The sequence below is a fragment of the Nesoenas mayeri genome (assembly GCF_963082525.1).
Source record: "Nesoenas mayeri genome assembly, chromosome: 4".
Classification (NCBI taxonomy): Eukaryota; Metazoa; Chordata; class Aves; order Columbiformes; family Columbidae; genus Nesoenas; species Nesoenas mayeri.
In genome coordinates, this window is record NC_137540.1 from 73,106,295 (window position 1) to 73,129,062 (window position 22,768).

The 22,768-nt window shown below is 38.9% G+C and overlaps 1 long non-coding RNA gene across 1 annotated transcript in view; it reads right to left on the bottom strand.

Annotated features, from left to right (window-relative positions):
• The window catches only part of LOC308039781, a 40,305-nt gene extending 19,358 nt beyond the window's left edge, over positions 1-20,947 (bottom strand). Inside the window, exon 1 of the long non-coding RNA XR_013922061.1 lies at positions 20,845-20,947. This is a non-coding gene — a long non-coding RNA (uncharacterized lncRNA). The remainder of the gene's footprint in view (positions 1-20,844) is intronic.
• Positions 20,948-22,768: the final 1,821 nt, after the last annotated feature.

Here is a 22,768-nt window from a genome sequence, read left to right on the forward strand (position 1 = left end):
GCAACTCAAACTCTTCTTATGTACTAAGTGTGAAGGAAATGTAGTAAGTGTGTTATGTATGAGAACAGGCACAGACTGAAGCATAGAAGGTTCCATCTGAATATGAGGAAAAACTTCTTCACTCTGAGGGTGCTAGAGCACTAGAACAGGCTGCCCAGAGAGGCTGTGGAGTCTCCTTCTCTGGAGACATTCAAACCTGCCTGGACACATTCCTGTGTGATCTGCTCTGGTGAACCTGCTTTAGCAGGTGGGTTGGACTGGATGATCTCCAGAAGTCCCTTCCAACCCCAACCATTCTGTGATTCTGTAACCCTTGTGTGACTGTGTTTGTACTGCACATTAAAATGGCAATACCCAAATGCTATTCTATAAAATTTCCATCTTTTCCAGGGAAATTTCCTTCTTTAATTAGTCTTTTTTACTCAAGTGACTTTCCTTACTCTCATATTCAAATAACTAGAAACCATGTTACAAATTACATGCTGCTATGTATCTAGAAGTCATCCATCTATGATGACACAATTCACGAGTCAGCATGACTGCACTACGTTGTGGGGCTGTTATGCTGTTGCACTGCACTTTGAAAACCTACCTACATCATACCTACTTGCATTTCTGCAAGTGAATTTCCTCTATGAAGAGGAAGATATTTCGTGGGAGAGGTTCTCCTCCCTGTGTACTCTGCCCTGGGGAGACCACACCTGCAATATTGTGTACAGTTGTGGCCCCTCAGTTCCAGGAGGACAAGGAACTGCTGGAGAGAGTCCAGCGCAGCCACCAAGATGCTGAAGGGAGTGGAGCATCTCCCGTGTGAGGAAAGGCTGAGGGAGCTGGAGCTCTGGAGCTGGAGAAGAGGAAATTGAGGGGTGACTCATTCCTGGGGATCAATATGGAAAGGGTGAGTGTCAGGAGGATGGAGGCAGGCTCCTCTCCATGACAACCAATGGTAGGACAAGGGGTAATGGGTTCAAACTGGAACACAAGAGGTTCCACTTAAATATGAGAAGAAACTTCTTCTCAGTGAGGGTGCCAGAGCCTGGAACAGGCTGCCCAGGGAGGTTGTGGAGTTTCCTTCTCTGCAGACATTCAAACCCACCTGGACACCTTCCTGTGTAACCTCATCTGGGTGTTCCTGCTCCATGGGGGGATTGCACTGGATGAGCTTTTGAGGTCCTTTCCAATCCCTGACATTCTGTGTTCCTGTGATATGCTCCTGGTCATGTTGCCTGATTGAATTTACTCAGAACTGTGGCACCACAGACTTCCTCCTGCATCCCATTAACACTTCGTCATTTCAGACTGCCAGGACCTATTGTCAGTAACAATCTTGTTTGAAAGGGGTATAGCATGTAACATCATTACCTCAGTAATCATATATTTTCTTAGGTTGTCTGCCTGCAAGTATCTGCCCATTGATTTCTCTTCATCAGTGTATCTACCCTTAGCAACAACCTTCCTACTTCCATGGGCTCAGGATAGCCAGTGCTTCCACCTTCCCTTCATTAATTACATAGTATTAATCCCTAGTGGCATGGCAATCAATTCTGTGTATGTAAATATATCTGTACTCTATTACTCTGCCTATGAAACATAAGCTTTCTCTCCTTCATCCCAGTGTTCTGCAGCCACAAGCAGTAAACAGAACAAAAATGCAAATGTGGCTCCTTGTGTTTGCAAACTGCACTGGTCTGTGGAGCTGGGAGCTGATGGAAAAATCTGGCTGGATGAGTCTGAACAAAACTCTCAACTGTGGTCAATATCTGTGGATTTTGATGAACCAGTTTCCTATGTTAGTCAAAGGCATTTTTAGAGGAGTTTGTGTGGGAAAAAAGAGGAGTTTCACACAATGAGTAAGATCAAAAGTGTATTAGTTATTTACCATTGCTGTGTATTGAGTGCTAAGGATCTTAACAATAATTAATTGCAGGAAGGATGCTATTGAACAATCCTTCTCCCCCTTCTCCACCCCCTCCATATGCAGATATACTTAAAGGAGATACAGTTAGGATAATATATCTACCTATAGATTATAGTGTCATCTGTGTCAGGCACAGCACAAGCAGGAATGCTACATGAGAGGGGACAAGGCAAGAGTGACCACAGCCCAGGAGGTGCCTTCACCGACCAAGGTGCAGCCCCACAGCATCTGAACATAGGGTGCTGGTAACAAGGTCTACTGACAATCTCAGAAAGACAAGCTGAAGAACCAAGTTGCAGACCCATCCAATCACCTGTACTCCCGTTTCTGTCACTGACACTGTTATTGCTGTCTCCCTGGAACACAGAAATACGAAGAACAGACCTCAACCAATTTACTTTTCATAATTTTTGCTCTCTTCTTGTCTTAGGACATCTAAATCAACTCTTTAGTTTTCATACTTTGGATGATGTAGCTCATCTAGACACTTAGGTTGCGCCCACCATTAGCATAATACTGTTGTCTTCAGGTTTCTGATTCTCCATAGGATGATAATAAGGACTCGAGTACGTGCAACTGTTCTCTTGTTCACTTCAATGAGCATTATATAAGCAGATTGCTTTTGGCAACAGGTTAGCCTCTTTTCCAAAGCAAAACTAAAACCAGCTTTTCACACAAACCCAGGAAAACCTTTCCTGTCACTGAGCCATATTTAGGATTTTTTGTGTCAGAGTCATTCTCTGTTCTAAAAATTGGTGATGCAAGTAGCTATTAAACTGTTCTCTTTTTCTGCCTATTCCCTTTAACTGTCAGCTTGTCACTAGATGAGAATAAGTCCTTGATTCCAGTCATTGGTATATTTGTATTAGAGCAAACCACTTGTGTAGACAAGGAGAACCATATTCTCTCTCAATGGAACTTGTTCTTGCTTAAAAATAAGATCGAGTCTATCATCCTGAATCATTTTGAAGGCTTACTGAGCTGCAAACACTGGCGGCAGAAATGCAAATGAGATCAAAGCCTAAGAACTGTGTCTATTATCAATTGCCATTTGTCATCTCAATTCCAGGCAGGTGTATTGAATAATTTGTCTTGCCATTTTCTTTGTTTATGACTACAGAACAGTGTATGTTCTGTGTTGTGTCCTTCACTTCTGGTCCCTGAGGGCATACTTTGTCTATTCTGAGACTGTGCTGAGGCAAAACCAGATTATCCACCATTTTATAAGGCATATTAATTTATTTGGAAGGAATTGTTGTTAGACAGTCAAGAAGAGAATTTCTGTATCCTCCTGAAATGGACTGTCAGGGCATTGGACTCTATGGTTCCCCAAAAACTCAGGACTCAAATGTAGACTTGATCTTTTCCTTCCAAAGACAAGGGTAAGAATTCTCTCAGAGGTGATTGGTATAATTATTTTTATTTTATATCATTGATGCTGTATTTGATCAAAAGTAAAATTGGAGAAAAATTGGGAAAACAATAAAATTTAATGCAGATTGTAGAAGCTGTAACCCTTTATTTAAGAAGCCACATATATGCCTGCAAAACTGCTTTTTCAGGATGCGAACATCATTTTGGTGATATACAACTCCATTATGGCTCCTGACTCTTGTCTTGTGGCACCAGATAAAGTTTAATTTGATTCTAAGTTTAGCCAAAGTTCTAACTAATGAATGTGTCTTGGACAGTTCCTTGGTACACCCAGCATACTTATTTACATTTTATTTCCTTACTTCAAAACAGAATCTACTTTGTTAATCAGACTGTAAAACATTTATCAAGGCATCTTCTTCATTGTCGGATAATTATTTCTGGATCGTTTTGCAGTGGCTGAGAATCAAGTTCAAGTAAATTTACCTTCTGTTTCTCTGTCAATATTAAACAAATCAAGTAAGTTTTTTATAATCTTTCTAGGGGAGAAATATTCCAAGACACATACTCTCATTTTTCTCTTCTTTTAAAATAATATCTCACAGTGAAGCTGAAATGTCAGTGACTTGTTTATGGACAAAAGTAATATATACAGAATGTTTAATATGGGATAAATCTGCTATTCAAATGGCTGCTGCAATCAATAGATCTCCTTGGATATCACGCTTGGCACAGCGGCCTAATCTGAATTTTATGTCAGACTCACTATTAGAAATTGAGTAACTTAGTTTCTGAAAAATTGAAACATTGGAAAGACAGACGGCATTCTGTGGTGTTTATAAAAAGTCACATTTGTCATCACATTTTGTCTTTTGTAGTGTTTTTCACCTCTGCAAGATGAAAACAAATTAAGCAGTGGTAGTTTGTAATACTTTTAAAAATGACAAAAATGGCACAATGTAATAGACAGTCAACTTCCAAATCTGTATTGAATTAAGCTTAATATATCCCTGATACAGCCCTGGGATCATGCAGGAAAATTAGATGTCAGCGGTTTTACTACTTAAAATAGTCATCACTTTCTTTTTCCCCACTTTTCAAAGCTTAGTGTCTCCCCTTTAATTTCACCCTTCTCAACACAAAGGGCTTCTGTGAAACCTTTTAACATTGCCCTCTGCCAGCCCTGGAGCTCTGCTGGAGCCAGTGCCATTTATACCAGCTGAGGATTCATTCCAACAACCCTTTGGGGAGTTTCCTCAGCATTGTCACCAGACCCCATACTCAGAGCTGTGACTGCCTGGCTCTCCTCTTCAGTTCTTGCAGTGAGCTCAGCTGTTTTTGTTCCACCACATTAACCGTTTACCCAATTTGACTGGGATACAATTGCTTAATGCTGAGTGTTGTGTATCTCCTTCCTTTCAAATGCCCAGATCCTCTTGTATTCCTTAATAGTACCAGGGGACACTCCATTGTATTCAGATGGCAAATCAAGCCAACAGGACTAAAATGCTGTAACCAGATGAAGAGCCACAATTCCAGTGTGTTAAAAGCAAACTGTGCAATGGTCCAGGGGACAAACACTGGGGATATCAAGAACCTATGCTGCTAGAAGATGAAGTCTCAATAAATATTAAACACATTGTTCTGCTCCTGTCCCTGTTAGAGCACAGTAAATTGACTTACCCAGTCCTGGAAATGGTCAAGGCCAGGCTGAATGGGGCTCTGAGCAGCCTGATCTGGGTGAAGATGTCCCTGCTCATGGCAGGGGCTTGGACTAGATGAGCTTTGAAGACTCCTTGCAACCCAAACCATTCTATGATTCCATGATTATAATGAGGAGAAGCCAGTAAAAACCCAGAAAAGCCACACTGTAATTGTCAGGATGCAGGAATTGTAAAAGAATCCAAGAAACAACAACAAAAACTTTTGTGAACTTCTAAATGTCAGTGGTGCACACGGTAGATATTTCAAGTGCACTTAATTATAACACATCCGTGAATTGGCAATGGAAAAATCCAATTCCAGCAGCAGAGATGACTTGCAGCTGCAGATAGCAGAGGGATGTGAATACAGAGAGCACTTATATGATGAAGGCAAGACCAGCAATCAGTTGTGTGCTTCAGAGCAATGAAGCACAATCAATCTGACAACAGGGCCCCATTGTTAACTGTGACTTTCTGTTGACAGGAGTTGCACAATGGAAGGGCCCTGCAAAAGACCAGCATTGCCCCAAGCCCAATCACAGTTTTTTCCGTGTTTTTCGTTTGTTTGTTTGTTTTTTACCCTTTCCCCCCTTTGCTTCATAGCTGAGATTTCCTCATTAGGAGGCAATTCTTCAGCATAGTTCTAAGTTTCCTTACCTTGCTTATATTTTGTTCTGCCTTCACATCAGTATTTCAAGTCACAAAGGTTTCAGTGAGAGCTATGACTGATAGCCAATGAAGCAGGTGCAAGTCTACAACATGCAATGTTACAATGCTGTTTGGGGGCACTATATGTTGGTCAGATCAGCATGCAGTGAAGCAGAAGTGTACTTTTCCTAGGTTCTTTTTATGTCTGAGTTAAACAACACAAAGATCACTAATCAGTTATATCAAGAAGAAAATGCTCTTTTTTTCTTTGTCAATGAGCAATTTTTCTACCAAAAGTTTCTCCCATACACAAACTAATATTAACATTCTAGGGGACAACTAGCTCTTTTCATCTGAGCTAGTTCTTCAGAATAGTCCAGTCCTGTCCCTAATCATTGCATAATTTGTATTTTCTAAAGCCTTTGGAGTGTGCCTTTTCTTTTTCTGAAAGACCCATCATTTGGAAGTTTCTTAAAACCACACTGTTTTTTAAGTTCTCTCCCATCCTGAGCAACGATGGTTATCTGACTGATACCAGCCTTTTCTTACAAATAGCCTTGACAGGTTTACATTAGTCCTGATTCCATTTTCCCAGCACATAGAGGCATCCCAAACATTTAGAGAGGATAATAATTAACTGCTACCCCCTGAACTGAGCATTTTACTGTACAATTTAAGCATGGATAGCAATACAAAGAAAGACTTGACAGAGAGAGAGTAAGCACATAACAACCAGGGAAATGGTTACAAGAAGTTGATATCATGAAGACAAGGTCACGGTCCTTATTATATGGACTGTGCAATAACTTAAATTCTTCCCTCACTGAAGTCAGTGGCAAAAATCCAGTCCTGAATTGCAGCAAGGTGCAATGTGAAAAAATGTGTATGAAAAAGGCAGTGCTCTCCTGAAGAAAAAAAAAGGATATATGAAAAAGGAAGGTACTTTCTGATCTGATAAACTTCGACATCTGCTTTAGGCTCAGTCATCTTGCAGTGGTGCTGGTAGCAATGCTGAATGCAAAGTAAGTGAGAATTAACTATTCACTGTTACAGCAAGAACCTGAACACGTTTGCCTGCACTCTGTGTCTGTCTACAGATGAGAAAGAGGGATTCAGCTTCTCTTTCCTCTTGAGGAGCCTAAAGATCTCTTAAAGTCTTCATGCATCTTCTCTGAAAAAACATCCTTTCATAAGCGAGCGTAGAAAAATGAGGTACAGCAAGCTGGAGAGATACCTTATTTATTGTAAAACAACCCACAAGTTCTGAGGCAGAAAGCTGCGGCAGTTTGCTTTGTTCGATGCATTGTGGCAATCAGGCAGCTTATTTTCTGACCTTCAGAGATCTGGCTCCATAGGAAAAGGAAACTAAAAGCGATATAAATCTATGTAAGGATGTGATTTCAATGAATCTTGTGTGTCATGATACAGAGGCAGTAGAAGCCATGCAAAATGCAGAAGCACTTTGATCCATCCATCAGGAAGGATCAGAAATAGCAATGCTCTTCCCTGTATAAATATCCATGTATATCTCAAAACTAATCCGACTGAGCATAGAAAGGTGTCCCAAATTAAAGGATCTGATGACTAATAATCTCTTTATAATGGTAGCTGAATAGTATAAAATGCAAAGCAAAAAATAAATCTCATTTTTAAAACCTTAGATTAAAAATAAAATCTGGGAGGATACACAAGGAGGTATTTCCGTATGTGTCCTGTTTTATACTCTGTCCCTAGACATCTGCTGTCTGTCACTGAATAGAAGACAAATGGCCGTTTGTTTTAACCCAGTGAAACATTCCTCCATTTCTCCTTTGGATTCAGATCATTATTTTTTCTTTAAATCATGGCTGAAAATTAATAATTTCACTTACAGTGATTTCAATCATTCTGCTCTGTGTGCCATTACAAGGACCAAACTTCAGAAATCTGTATTTATTGGTTGAACATACAAGGACTTTGTTGCATTTGTATTGAACCGAATAATTGCTTTGGGCATAAAAGGAGAAAAAACCCAGATATTTTCACTTAGAAAATTGTTTTACTCTAACCTGTCATCTGTATTTTAATATTGCCTTCTTTTTTGTCTTGCAAATCATATCTAATTTTTTTTTTCCCTTACTATTTTAAACTGTCAGAGAAAACTTGAATTTACTTTGTTCAGCTAAGTGAGATTATGCTAAGTAAAATCATGGAATCGTCACGTAAATAAAAGAAGCTATTGCCATGTTACATATATTATTGGTACAACTGGGTAGTTTGCATTAGTCTTCTTATAATGGGCACCTGAACATGGCTTGTATAGATTGAAGGAAAATTGAAATTCCTCAGGAATGATTGGTGCACCATAGATCAGTTAGAGGTCATAATGTTATTTAGTATTTTATGGTGAATAAATCAGATGTTCACTTCAAAATCCCCCTTTTATATGAGCTGTAATACATCCAGTTCTTTATGGCAAAGGAGTGAATTTTTATGAACTGAAACTGAACCACATTATCCCGTAAAGTAATGGGGCAGCTACACATATAATGAATAGGACATCGCTCCCCTATTTTGTATTCTCGGTGTCACGCTGAGAACACAACAAGTCTGAACCAAGGAGATTGCTTCTCCCTGTGCCAACAACAGGACACTTGCAGCAGCGAAGGTGGGAGTCTTCAGATCTACTTTAAACATCTAGATTAAGATGATTGTTTAGATTCTCCATAAAAGGAGAAGCTTCACAATGTTCTAAATAAAATCCAATCTAGGAGTAAAGCAAGAAACCACAAAAATAAATGTGCACTGGACAAACTTTCTAAAGAGAGGCAGGTAAAATAGATATTTACTGGCACTCAGGCAAGTTTGCTATGAATGAATATTGAGGTGGTGAAGGAATAGAATCATAGAATTGTTAACATTTCACATGGAAAGTCTTGGTCTTGAGCACATGGCCAAGATCTTTGAATCTGGCTCTTGCTGTATGGCTCAAGCTTTTCTGCTATGTTGTGTGATTAATATGCTTTGTTTTTGATAGGTGTAACTATTAAAATATTCTATGAATACAATATATTCCAGGCCAGTTATAAGTGACTCACAAAAGCAGAGGAGTCACATTACACAGCTTAGTTCATCAGACACTTCAGCTGCTACAGGCATTCAGCCACAGCCATTAGCTAAATGCAGAGCAACATGTGGATAACGAGGAGTTTGTATATATACAAAGTTGTTTGCTTGTTTCTTAGAATTATCTCATTATTCTCCAGCTGAAATAGGTAGGAAAGGTGAGAAGAATTTTCTTAATAACTGACGCTAGATTCTTACCCCATTTTTTTATCAAAAGAAGAAAAAATATTAATGAATACATTTAATTTTTATGAGTAAAATAGTATTACATAGGATCAGGGATAATTTGTTCACTTCTGAGATTTAAAGCATTTTTTTGACTGATTCTTAAATAAATTTTGGTACATGTTGGAAGGATGCTCTGAACATCTTGATTAATTGTCATGTGCCCATTCCAGCCTCTTATCCTTGAAAAGAATGAACATATAATTACCTTCATTAGCAATAGAACAGCTGATTGTTGCTTCAAACATGCATTTTGTTGACATTTCTTTTTCCTGAATTTGCAGCTCTGAAGTGACAGGAAGTCCATGGTACAATTGTTCTGATGAAAAACTTCTTTCATATTAAGAACAAAGAGGTTTTTTTTCATAACTTAGTCTAATAGTAGCTAAGGGTGGAGACTAAGGGGGTGATTCATTTATCTTAAATTTCAGCTGTCTGAAATTTAGGTGTCTCATCTAAAGGAACTGTCTAGGTATCCTGTCGAGGGAATGGAAACAGATAAACAACTCCAGAAGGCAATACATCTTATCTGGGCTGAAAAACATCTTAGAATGGGCCTATTTCTCACTCCACGCACTCAAAATGCCAAGGCATCCAGTTAGACTTTGTGTTTAACTGGTCTTCAAAGAAAGTTACATTATTTTAGAAAACTGTAAATCTTTCGCTTTCAAGGATTTAGCAGGTAATACCTAAGGAAACGCTTTGGGAAAAAAATGTGGCTGCTGTGAGATTTATCACTGAGCTTTTCAAGTTTAATACTATGTCAATGCTGGGGTTTAAAACAAACAAACAAACAAGATATTCTATAGATCATGTATTACTTTCAGTGTAGGCCTGAACTTGAGGCGCTGTGAAAAGCAGATTAGAAATACATGTTTTGATCTTCTTTTATTACCTGAATTTAAACTAAATTGTTAATGCTACTTCAGCTTTGAAGAGGTTTAAATATCATTGGTGTAGACAAAGCCTTGCATGGGTTTTAAATGAAAGTTTTTATATTTAAAAAATCTTACTCTTTTTTTTTTTTTCCTATTCCTACTGGCTGTATGTTAGAGAATCCATCTATTAATAATATCTGTTCTTCCTTTCTACCCTATGGGAGATAACAGGAAATAATCACATTTTTTCAGAATCTTGGAGAAAATAGGAGCACTAAAGGGCTAAAAATTTGTTTCGGAGAAACAGTGCATTCAATATAAATTTGTTGCTATGCGTTTTTCTAAAAAAATGTTAGTGATTTGTGGTTTTATTACTATTACTGCTGCACCTGTTTTGCTTGTAACTGTTTATGAGCTAATGTTTCAGGTGTCATCTCTGCTTATTCCCAAATCAATCAAAAACTTGAGAATAAAAAAACCTCAGTCAATGAGCATAAATATGATACAAGCAAATCAGTCAAAACAAGAAAGCCGTAATAAAATCAAATGTACAGCAAATATATTTTTCTTAATTGGTTACTAATATTTTTCCTTAATGGATTTTTCTTTTTTTTTCCTTATTTTAGAGCATTAGTGATGTGGCTCAGCATGAATTTTGAGTCTTGATTTACAGATCTTAGTGTTATTTAATCTCTTCAGTCTAGGTATAGGTCTAGACTGTAGGATATAGGTATTGATAGAGCTTCCTACATTAGTAATACCTATAAAAAATTCATGGGAAACATTACCATTCAGATAGTACTCATGACTTCCCCAAGAAATTAGGTCCGATAGGGTTACAAGAAAGGAACTAATGAGCAGCTGACCTTGTAACAGAGAATATGGTTGAACCTTATTTATCAATAGCATAGAGGATTTAAAAAAATATGTGAAGATTACCACAGAAAGAGGGCATCAACAGTCTCTGGCAGATATTTTGAAGTGCCTGAAAAGGCATAACAAATTATTTTTGACTAACAAGAGGTTATAAAAGAGTGACTCATGGGATGGAGAGCAGGGGAAGAAAAGAACTGCAAAAATAATTTTCAGCCTAACATGAGTGAGGACAGCACAAGTACCCAAGAATGACTAGAATACAAACTTTCCTATGTATTAATAGATCTATAAGATCTGATTAAAACTCTCCTAGCTGTAACTTATGTAATTTGTAGGCATAGAGCTAATTGGACATAACCTGTAGATTTTGATAATAAAGTCACACCTTAGATGACACAATCTGTCCCAGTATTTGTACTTTGAAGTGGTGTGGTAATCTGTAATAGCCCCTGTGAAAGAGATTACCCTGCCAAACTCCTTTGAGGACCAGATGGTAAGTGGACTAAATGTTTTCCCTTCATTAGTTGAGCCCAACTGGTAAAAGTCACTGGCCCTTAGCTGTCTGCAGTGTGGATACCAACTGCATTTTGCAGCCACTTTTGGGTATATTTTTTTAGTCACCTCTGTCTACGAAGTGAGAATTCACAGTTCAACTGAGTCACCTCTACAGCACCAACAGTACTTAACCCCTGAACTCCAGCTACTTGAGCAGCCTGACTTTTGCTGGAGTTTAACTCTCCCAAGGCAGATTTGCTAGAGTATTACATATAATTGACAGAAATGATGATAAACAGGAAAAGAATGGCTTTTTTTTTTTCTTCAGTACCTGGCTGCAATGTTCTTTGGTGAACAGTGTTGTGGGAGTTCCTGAGAAATCTGTTAGAGCCCAATCAGGTCCCCAACAAATTCAATGATTTGAGCTGGTGAGGTTAGTTGATGAAAAAACATAGAAAACAATTTTCAGTTAGGACCCTAAAAGCATCAAAGATATTAGTGAATTATTTTGTAGTCAGAATATGAGCTGCTTATATGGAAAATTAACTCTATCCCAGCCAAAACCGGGCCCCTGGTTTAAGATTCTGTGCTTGGTTTTAAGATTGTTTTTGTGGTTTAGAGGATCTGATTTAACAAATCTCATCTGTCAGTCTTCATGCAGCCTTGAAAGTTTCAGTCTAACAGAACATCTGAAAAGAAACAGTGCTATACATTGAAAATAGTGTTGGCAGTTTGATAGAGGCAGATACAGAGAGATCTTTATTTCATGAGTAGCCTAAGGGAGCACAAGTTGCTGGAACTTCTGTTTTAACGGGGCCTGGAGGAAGAGCAAATTGCAGCGACTTAGATTCCTCTGATGTTACCCTCTGTGCCTAAATATAGATCCAGCCTTTAATATAGTGATGCCTGTTCCATGCAGAGTTGTGAGTGCTAATTGTCTGACATGATGTCCAAACGCAACACCGAGCAAACATCTATGGTGCTGTATCAGTGCTCTTCTGCACACTGCCGGGGGGTTTCTGTGGTCGCAGGCAGACAGCTACAGACCTCAGCGGCTGTAATAAAGGGTCATATCTGAAGCACGAATGTTGGAAATGGAGGTGTAACAAATCTTGGGTCACTGTGGTTTGTACCATAAAGTCATCAAATCACAGAATAGTTTGGTTTGGAAGGGACCTTCAAAGCTCAACCAGTCCCACCCCTGCCATGAGCAGGGACATCTTCACCAGCTCAGGTTGCTCAGAGCCCCATTCTGCCTGGCCTGGGATGTCTCCAGGGATGGGGCATCCACCATCTCTCTGGGCAACCTGGGCCAGGGCTCCACCACCCTCAGTGTAAAAATTTTCTTCCTCATATCCAGCCTGAATGTCCCCTCTTTAAAACCATCACCCCTTCTCCTATCACAAAAGGCCCTGCTCAAAAGTCTGTCCCCATCTTCCTTATTGGCCCCTTTTAAGTATAGAAAAGCTGTAATAAGGTCTCCCCGGAGCTTCTCTTCTTCAGGCTGAACACCCCAACTCTTTCAGCCTTTCCACATAGGAGAGGTGTTCCAGCCTCCATCCCGGTGTCCTGGAGCAGAATTTTGTAGATAGCTCTGTCTTTCTGATAGGTACCTCTTCCACCATAAGAGGGGGACGTCTCCCTTGATCTTCCCAGTTTCTGCTTCTCTCTGACTCGCTGCTGATCTCCCAACTCTATCGCCAGCCTTGCTGCAACTTCAGTGTTTGTTGGATCCTTCCATGAAGTTGCTAGCATACATGAAAACAATGCAGTTGTTCGGTTTGTTTGGTTTTGTTTTCGGTTTGTTGTTTTGTGATTTTTGGTTTTTTCCCTGGATTTAGTTTCTGCTAAACTAGTGGTATAAAACACAAAGCAGCTCGTAGAAGGTTTCAAAGTGTACCAATACCTGCTGGGAGCAAGAGTTCGTGGGTAGAGGGATCGATAAGAAGGAACTTCCAGTTGTGGTGACAAAGTTACTACACTGGCTCACTGTGTTGCGTGGAACAATATTTGTAATGCCATGCACTTACTGCGGTATATGTTGCTCAGGAAGTAAGTTGTGGTTTATAGCATGCTTTTTCTAGGAAGGACGGACTCTTTCCAGCTTTAGTTTGAGTAGGACAGCTAGTGCTGATAACCACTTCAGGCAACAAAATGAGAATGTGAACCAGAAGACACAGAACTAACGGCCATAGAGGAGTGAGACATCTGAGCTCAATGCTGGGTAGGTTAAATTTATCAGTTTAGTTACAGCAGCACAGATTTTAGTTCAGTTTAGAAAGCAATTCTGAAGTTCAGGATGGCTCAGTAGAGGCTGATTGCAAAATACCACCCCCACGTTATTAACTGGATGAGAGCTACTTTTAGAACCTGTATTGGTTGTCTCTACTTTTTACTGCAAGGGTTTCTCTGACCATGTCACAGGCATCTCTTTGAAATGTTAGGTCAAAATTCAAGAAAAGACCCAGAATTGAAACTGTGTGTCATTTTGTAGAATCATAGAACCATTTTGGTTGGAAGAGACCCTCAGGATCACCAAGTCCCACCATAACCTAACTCTAGCACTAAACCATGTCCCTAAGAACCTTGTCTAAATGCCTTTTAAACCTCCGCACAGATGGTGACTTCGCCACTGCCCTGGGCAGCCTGTTCCAATGCCTGACATCTCTTTCCATTAATAATTTTTTTTTCCTAACATCCCATCTAAACCTCCCCTGGTGCAACTTAAGGCCATTTTGTCTTGTCCTATCACTTGCTACTTGGGAGAAGAGACCAACACCCTCCATGCTACAACCTCCTTCCAAGTAGTTGTAGACAGCGATAAGGTCTCCCCCTCACCCTTCTTTTCCCCAGGCTAAACAGCCCCAGTTCCCTTAACTGCTCCTCATCACACTTGTGCTTCAGACCCCTCACCAGCTTCATTGCCTCCTCTGCACTCTCTCTAGTACCTCAATGTCCTTCTTATGATGAGGGGCCCAAAACTGAACACAGGATTCAAGGTGGGGCCTCCCTACTGGCACGATCACTTCTCTAGTCCTGCTGGCCACACTATTCCTAATACAAGCCCGGATCCACCTGGGCACCCGCTGGCTCATGTTCAGCCGCTGTCAGTCAACACCCCCAGATCCCTCTTTGCCAGGCACTTTCCAGCCACTCTTCCCCAAGCCTGTAGCGCTGCCTGGGGTCTTGTGACCCAAGTGCAGAACCTAGCACTTGGCCTTGTTGAACCTCAGACTACTGATCTCAACGCAATGATCTGGTCCAGATCCTTCTGTAGAGCCTTCCTACCCTCCAGAAGATCAACACTCCCACCCATACCGAGCTCTAGGGAACACCACTCATGACTGGCCACCAACTGGATTTGGTTCCGTTCACCACAACTCTATGGGTCTGGCCATCCAACCAGTTCTTTATCTATCGCAGATTATACCCACCCAGGCCATGAGCTGCTGGCTTCTCCAGGAGAACATTTACAGCTCCCTCATGTACTAGTTGGGTTACCTTTTCATAGAAGGAGATCAAGTTGGTCAAACAGGACCTGCCTTTCATAAACCTGTGTTGACTGGGCCTGATCACATGGTTATCTTGTATGCACCTTAGTCAGGGTTGTGAATTCTGCTTTCAACCAATACTTAAATTTGAGACATTTTACAACTCATAACCCATCCAGGGACCTTGTGCTCAGCTTTTGGGATAGGTATTTTGCCCTACTACTCTTAAAAGACAGATGTATTTTTTTTTATTATTGTTTTTAAAGGGCTAGGCTCTAGAAACAATGCCTAAATTTAATAGCTAGAGTTGGAAATAATTTCATAACTTGTCTTTCAAACACCTGCCAACAGAGAATTGCTCTCTACAGTATATTACATTTTTAACTGTCAACATCAGACTCAGTGTCAGGCAAACTGTGACACTAACTAGTCTCTAAGTGTGAACTGGAATCCAACCAAGGAAATTCTTAGATGAGGCTTCAAACTCACATCATAGCTCTATCCACTCATTTATTATTTACAAAAACAGTCTGTAATGTTTTAGTTTGCTAAACTGAACTGATAGCTTTCAGCACTTCTGGAATAAATCCATACAGGGCTCAGTTCCCAGTTGGGCACAAAAGGTTTATTTGATTAACATTTCCAAAGTTCTTGGTCCACCTCTTGTATTATTTAAGAAACATTCTTAAGATAATGATATTTGGAGAACCTTTTAGGCAGGCTGCTCCTGTAGGTTGATGGACATACTCACTTTCTTCTTATACTGTCATGCCTTGAGAAATTTGGCAGCAGAATCATAATAAGAAAAGATGAAGAACAGCTTGTAAACTAAAGAGGAGTGTTCATTGGGGAAACCAGGGTACATCTTTCAGTCTTCTCTACATGTTTTGAGCTGCTTCTTTCTCCATCTTTATCAGGCAACAACTGAGCCAGATAATGTATATAGGAAGATCTTGGTTGTACTTATGTTGTACTGCCAAAGGAGAAATATTTAAACTTCTAGACAACTATTTCAAAGCTGGATGACAAAGTAAAATTCTGCCTTTTTGGGCCTTGGAAAAATGACACCTTTGCCTAGTTCTTAATACTGTTCTTGATAATATGCCACATTTCATTGGCTTCTTTGGGTGCTTTTACACCTGGATCCACCCGTTTTAGAAAACTTCTGTTCAAAGGTTGGCATCATGTATGCATGGTTCACATTATTGTTCTGTAGATTAATTTCCTTACTTCTATCTATGTAAAAGCACTCCTGCCATTTTCTCATGATTCACTCATTTTTTTGAGGTCTTTTTGTAGTCCCTGACCCTCAGTGAGACTTTTGGTTACCAGGAAGAGATTAGAAGCATCTGAAGATGTAAACATATAATTTTCCTTATATTTCTCTCTATCAGTGAGTTTGTTTAGTTGAACAAAACCATTTTCAGCACTTGTTCTTCTTGGAACCCTTCCCCCATTTCCTAGTTTAAATATTATTCCATGACCTTGCATGGATCCATTTGGATTACATGTAACTCTTCTTTCTGGTACAGGTTCTTAAAATCCCAGAAAGTTCCCTAGTTCTTAGCAAATTTAGATTTCTCTTCTCTGCACCTACACCTCATTGCTGCCTTAAGATTCTGCATCTCTGCTTGCCCTGAGGTTTCATGTTTGACAGTATTATGGATAATGCTATTGTGGAGATAGTAGTGGCTTAAATATAGGTCTCGGAACTGAATTCATCTTTTTTTCTGCAACTGGTGCCAGCACAACCCTCAGACACGGGCTTCTACACTGCATATCTATACAACTTACCTTCTGAGGTCTAAAATTCCACCTTTCCCATGCAACAGCAGTTAAGTTGCGGTGTGGTTCTCTCACAGGCCACCAACGCAGCTGTCTGTCCAGTGAATAACCGAATCTCCCATTCTTGCTGCCTGTGGTTTCCTATCCCTGAGAATCCACAGCAGCAACATCCAAGGTGGGAGACATCAGCAAATCTCTTCTGAGATACTACGCCCACTTTTTCAGCTCAGTGCCCTCATTCCCTGAGATATAATGGGCTGCTGTTTTCAAGGTTCACCAGCTTGTATCTATGAGACAAATTTTACAACAGGAAACCTTTTCCTTCAGCTGTGCAGATAATGTTTCAACTATCAGTTGGCTGTGATGTGCTGCTAATGCTGTATGTGATACTTTGCAAGATCAATTCATCTTTCTCTCTGACAGATTGCATAGATTTCAGAAATGAGTTTTGTCTATCTCTATTTTAGGAAGTGTACAGCTTGCTTTAAGTGCCACCCCAAAATAGTATTTGCTCATATGCATATGTTTACCTGTCTGCCTCACGTTTTCCATCTCTATACATGTTGTGCAGTAGCTGTGGTACTTAAAATAATGCAGGTAAAGCTGATGTCTGGGGGATTAATTCTTCATATAATTGCGCTCACAGATATAAGGTTAAAAAATTGTCAGCACTAAGCAACAAGAATTACAATTAGCTCTATCAACAGAGAGCTCACTGTATGAACTTCTGTAGCATCCAGTGTGCTACTAGTTTTTGTGTTATTTTCCTGACTGGTTCTGATGAATAATAAAAGAACCTTAAAGATTTCTGAACTGAGAAAATAAACCCTACATATGAAAAAATAGACTGCTTTACAGTGTGTCAATTTAAAATCTATTGCTTATGCACAGATTTCATATTATTTGTGAGTTTGATGTGTGAGATACTGGGTACACGCAAGAAAAATATATAATCTATTAGTGTACAATTTGAATATGAAGTCAAGAGTCCAATAGAGTCCAACCTTGTGACTCATTTTCATGATGTACTCTCAGGCTCTTTTAGAGATGATGGAGACAAATAGGCAAGTGCAGGATGTAATTAATCCTCCTGTTCACATCCAGATATGGGATTGCATCATGTAAATAAAGCATAGATAGAAAGCACATGTTGAAATAATGCTATCAGGGTCAGATGTTACTTTGTATATGCTGATTGAATGTGGTATGTACTCGATTCATATATATTCACGTACATTCATGTATATAGTTTTCATTTAGATTGTTGGATTATTTTTGGTAAGTTAATTTCCACTGGTTATAATTAGCTTTTTATTACAAATGATACAAAGGCATCAAATATACTATGGAGTCTTGTCCTACAGATAAAAATTTAAGCAGCTGGTGGATTCTATAATATTCACTTTGGATGTGTTGCAATGTAAAATAAAAATAATTTCCATAGTCAAAGGGTTGGGATGTAAAAGATGTTGTGTTCCTCATCTTGGAATAGTTAGGGTAACTATGTCATTTTATCTCACATCTCTCTTAATGTTAAAAAAACCTGTATGGACTGAGGAGTTCAGATCTCTGTGTTCTCACATAGAGGAGAGAGTCCAAATAAACTGTCAACATAGCCTTGTAGCCCTGAACCACACAGTTTATGAAGACTGGGAAGAGGCCAAAGGATGTAAAAGCCAAGGATTGGTAGCTAAGACCAAGGTTAGCTTGCCTAAAGTGAGTGAGGGCATGTAATGGAGAGAGGTCTCAGTTCCAGAATATATAGTATCTCCACATGGTAGTGCAAGACCAAAAAGGAACAAAAGATTTCTGCAAATACCCATATTAATATACTTCTTACAGTTTTAAAACTGGATTGATTGCTAGTCCAGTCCATATTATCAACATACAGTGATACTGATATGCCCTGTGACTATTCACTCTTACAGGTAGCTATTACTGATAAAGCCAATTGTTGCAAAAAAAAAGATTTTAGAATAATTTTTAGGTAAATTTCCACCTCTTGGAAGTCTGAGGCTCCTGACTTTGCAGCACGACAGAGTAACATTCTAACTTATTAGTAGCAAGAAGATTTCCAAATATAAAAATATCTTCTATTGTGCTGGTGGGTTTTCCATACATGCACAGCATGCTTTTATATGGAGAAAACTTCAATTATAGATTAAGAGAATGAAAATACAGAAAAGAACGCAAGTTAAATTCTCAGACATGGGCTACACTTCAAATTCAAACAAAATGGCAATGGAATTGGTCCTTAGAAAAACTAATCAAACAATTATACTTACTGGAAGTCTTAATTGACTCTGTGCATCTTTTAAAATTGCAAACCTTATCTCTTATATTGTCTTCCTCTATTTGGTAAGTAGGCTAGCAATTAAAAGATACATATGTTTCCTTTACATTTTTTTAGTGGGTTGCTGAAAAAATGTTACATGTGGCAATTGCTCTCCATTCAATTTTTTAAAGCCATGTTTTACTAAATAGATTATTTTGATTTCTCTTTGAAAAGAGGAAAAATACAACAAAATTGTCATCCTGAGTTGGAACAAATCATAATTAGTGCTGTGTGGATGAAATCAGGCTTTGCTAATCCAATGAAAGGCTTCTCTAATAGAGATTTAAAACAAGACAGAAAATCCAGCCTTTCCTTCTTAATATGGCACTTCTCTCCTGTCCCTCTCAATATTTAAGCTCTTCATACAAGGTTAAAATCTTAAGAATCTGGACTCCTTCTAGGCGTATAAATATCTTTACATGGAGTTACTTTCTAGTGGAAAATGTGTGGAATCTAGTGGAAGAAGTGTCAAAATACAAATCTAGTAATTCCCATTCTGTCACCACCAGTTGTCAGTCCAAGACAGCTCACCATCTAAGATATGGATATTATCAAATCCTGTGCTTCAATTTTTTTTCCTTAGTCAAAACTTTAAAATATAAGTAAACACAGACCATTTACAACCTTGATGCTGACTTTTGCTCAGTGATCTCAGCACATGCACCTTCTTACCTCAGCCTGTGGGATCCAAAGAATTGGGTATTCAAAGAACTGTTATTTGAGGGAAGAAACTGTATAAATTCCTGTGTTTCGGGAATGTTCATTGTCATTAGAAATACCTTTAATACAAATGGAAATACGCTATCAAACTGTGGCTACATCATATCTGCTGCTAAGCAGCCAGGCCTTGAGCACCAGTAGACCAATGGGTGGCATGGACAGAAGCATATGAACATATGTACATGTACAAGATACTTGACACTTTCTGTGTGGATGTGATTAGTGTGCGTGTGCTATAGACTACACAACAATTTTGTCAGATCACATTGGAAAAAATTTCCAGCTCCTGTGGACAAATAGTTTTGGAAGTGAAAGATGGCATGGATTGGAAAATCCTAATTTAAAACTAGCCTTACCAATTTTTTATTTATTTCTTTTTACAGTTGGTCCAGTAATGCACAGGATAATAATTGTGGATTGGATTAAGTCTATAGATTAAGATACATACAGTTAGTCTATGTAGGTGTCTACATGTGAGTTAGACATCTAGGTTCCCATTGCGGTCAAATGGAGTTAAGTCACTAGATCCTTAGAGTCCCTAGATTACATCCTCTTTGACTCTAACAGGAGCATAAACATGTAGATGTTTACATGAAAATGCCTAATTTGACACGGTTTAATCTTTAAACAATATCATATAACATACTGAGACTTAGAGTCCTCATTCCAAATTCATGGAAAATGCGCATTCCTCTTGAATGATGTAACACTTCTAAATATCAGGCTATCCTGTTAATGTTCAGGAACACACTTCTCAATGAACAAAATGAATTCTGCATCCATAATTTTGTAAAGAGCTCCTGTGCATATGCAAATGAGCATGTATAGGCAAATAGAGGAAAGTGATATCTCTTGAATATTTAATAGCTGTGTCTATCTCTCCTAGTGTCTAAACTGGTCCCGTGTGTGGACTTACACATTGGTGTGTTGTACTAACTGCTTGATTATTAATACTCTCTCTGACATAGTTTAGGCTGCTTCTCATTCTCCCAAACTACATATGATCACAGTCACAGAATCATAGAATGGCCTGAATTGGAGTGGACCTAGAAGGATCATTGAGTTTGACTCCTGTCCCTGCATAGGACCACCCCAAAATTCACAGCATGTATCTGAGGGCATTGTCCAAACGCTTCTTGAATATTGTCAGTCGGGTGGGTAGCACAGACCTGCTCTCAAATAGTAGCTAAAGGAACCTCTTCTGTAGGGAACGAGTGTTCAGCTGTGTGAATACTGTGACTCTCCCTGTTAGGGCCAGAGAACAGATAGAAAAGGCACTCATTTTACTTACCAATATAGATGTAGCTAGTAAGTATTTAACCTCCCCTTTTCTCTCCTTTTTCACCCAGAATCTTTCAGACTAGGTGTACCATTCATACAAGGTCTGAATTTCTATGGTATCAGAGCAAACAAGAAATCAGCTATAGACCACCTTTATACCATATGTTAAATATTTAAGGAACAATGCAACATACCTTAAGCCATTAAAGCTACAGTAGTAGTTGGTTCTGAGACTGAACAGCATTTGAAGCAACTTCAAAAAAGGGCAGACCCCAAACAAGTGCATTATCTATTGTGGAGCTCATCTGCATGTCAGAAGTCTGTCTCCTCCAGCTGCACCATGCTGATAAGCCTGAAGAAGTCTAAAAAAATGAAGAAGCCTACTGCTTTTCTATTTGCTTTTTAATACAGTTAATTTAGAGAACATTTTAACAGTTTTTGATCAGAGTTATAAACCAGGGATGATAGGAAGTTAATCAATATGAATATACTTCTCTCTATAATGGCAGTTTCTTTCAGAGAGGAAAAATATTTGGTTAACACAATCAGGACACTCTTCATTTTTATGCAAGTGTGAACACATATAGAACACACACATGGAAATAATTTAGTGTGTATATGAAAGACTTACTAAATATAGATATACTGGAGTTCTTAATCCAAGTTGATGAGACAAAAATGTATTTAGAAAGATTTCTGTTAAATACAAGTTAAACACTTAACCTTAAGTGTGCTTGATATTACATTAAAGTTTTAAAAACTGGTGTTTTCAGACTGTCAGTCAAAAAGCAGAGAAAAGGGTGGATAATCTCTATGGTTGAAAAGGTTAAGGAGAGAAATGCTTGCAAATCTTTTCCTACGTTGATTCTTTTTTTTCTGCTTTAAAATGGCAGAAATGAATAAATAAACACAAAGCCACTAAAAAGTAAATTTCTGAGGAACAGATTTTCAGGCTATATTATTAAGGCCAAAAGATTAGAATCATAGAATAGTTTGGATTAGCAACATCCTAGAAAAGTAAGTAACAGTTATAGCTGTCAGCAAAAAGATATTTCAGGGTATGAAAGCCTCAGGCTTTTTGGTGTAAACTGACCACCAAGAGATAGAAGGAAGAGGAGTTATGCCTTTATACATTTATTCCATAATAATATTAATTATAATTTTTTTCTGAACTTTTCTTTGGATTTGAACTTGATGGACCCAGTCTGAGTTCAGAGAGCTAGTCTTATACACTATCAGCTCTAAAGATATGTGGTACAACTTTTGATTTGATTATCACTGTGTATTAAGTTAGATCATCATCTTCAGCATTGTCAGAAATACCAATTTGAAAAGGGTTCCTTTTTTTGAAGAGTGTGTTCTACAAATAGTGTATTTTATCTTAGTCTTCTTATCCAAGCAGTCCCTGAGCCCTTTCCTGGTGACTGGGAAGACCCATACACAGTTATCAAAATTATAGAATCATAGAATTATTTCAGTTGGAAGAGACCCTCAGGATCATCGAGTCCAACCATAACCTAACCTAACCTAACTCTAGCACTAAACCATGTCCCTAAGAACCTCGTCTAAATGACTTTTAAACCCCTCCAGAGGTGGTGACTCCACCACTGCCTTGAGCAGCCTGTTCCAATGCCTGACAACCCTTTCTGTGAACAATTTTTTCCTAATATCCAATCTAAACCTCCCGCGGCACAACTTGAGGCCATTTCCTCTCCTCCTATCACTCACTACTTAGGAGAAGAGACCAACACCCTCCATGCTCCAACCTCCTTTCAGGTAGTTGCAGACAGCGATCAGGTCTCCCCTTAGCCTCCTTTTCTCCAGGCTGAACAGCCCCAGTTCCCTCAACTGTTCCTGATCAGACTTGTGCTCCAGACCCCTCACCAGCTTCATCGACCTAATCAGGCATGCCAGTGACAACCTTTGCATATTCA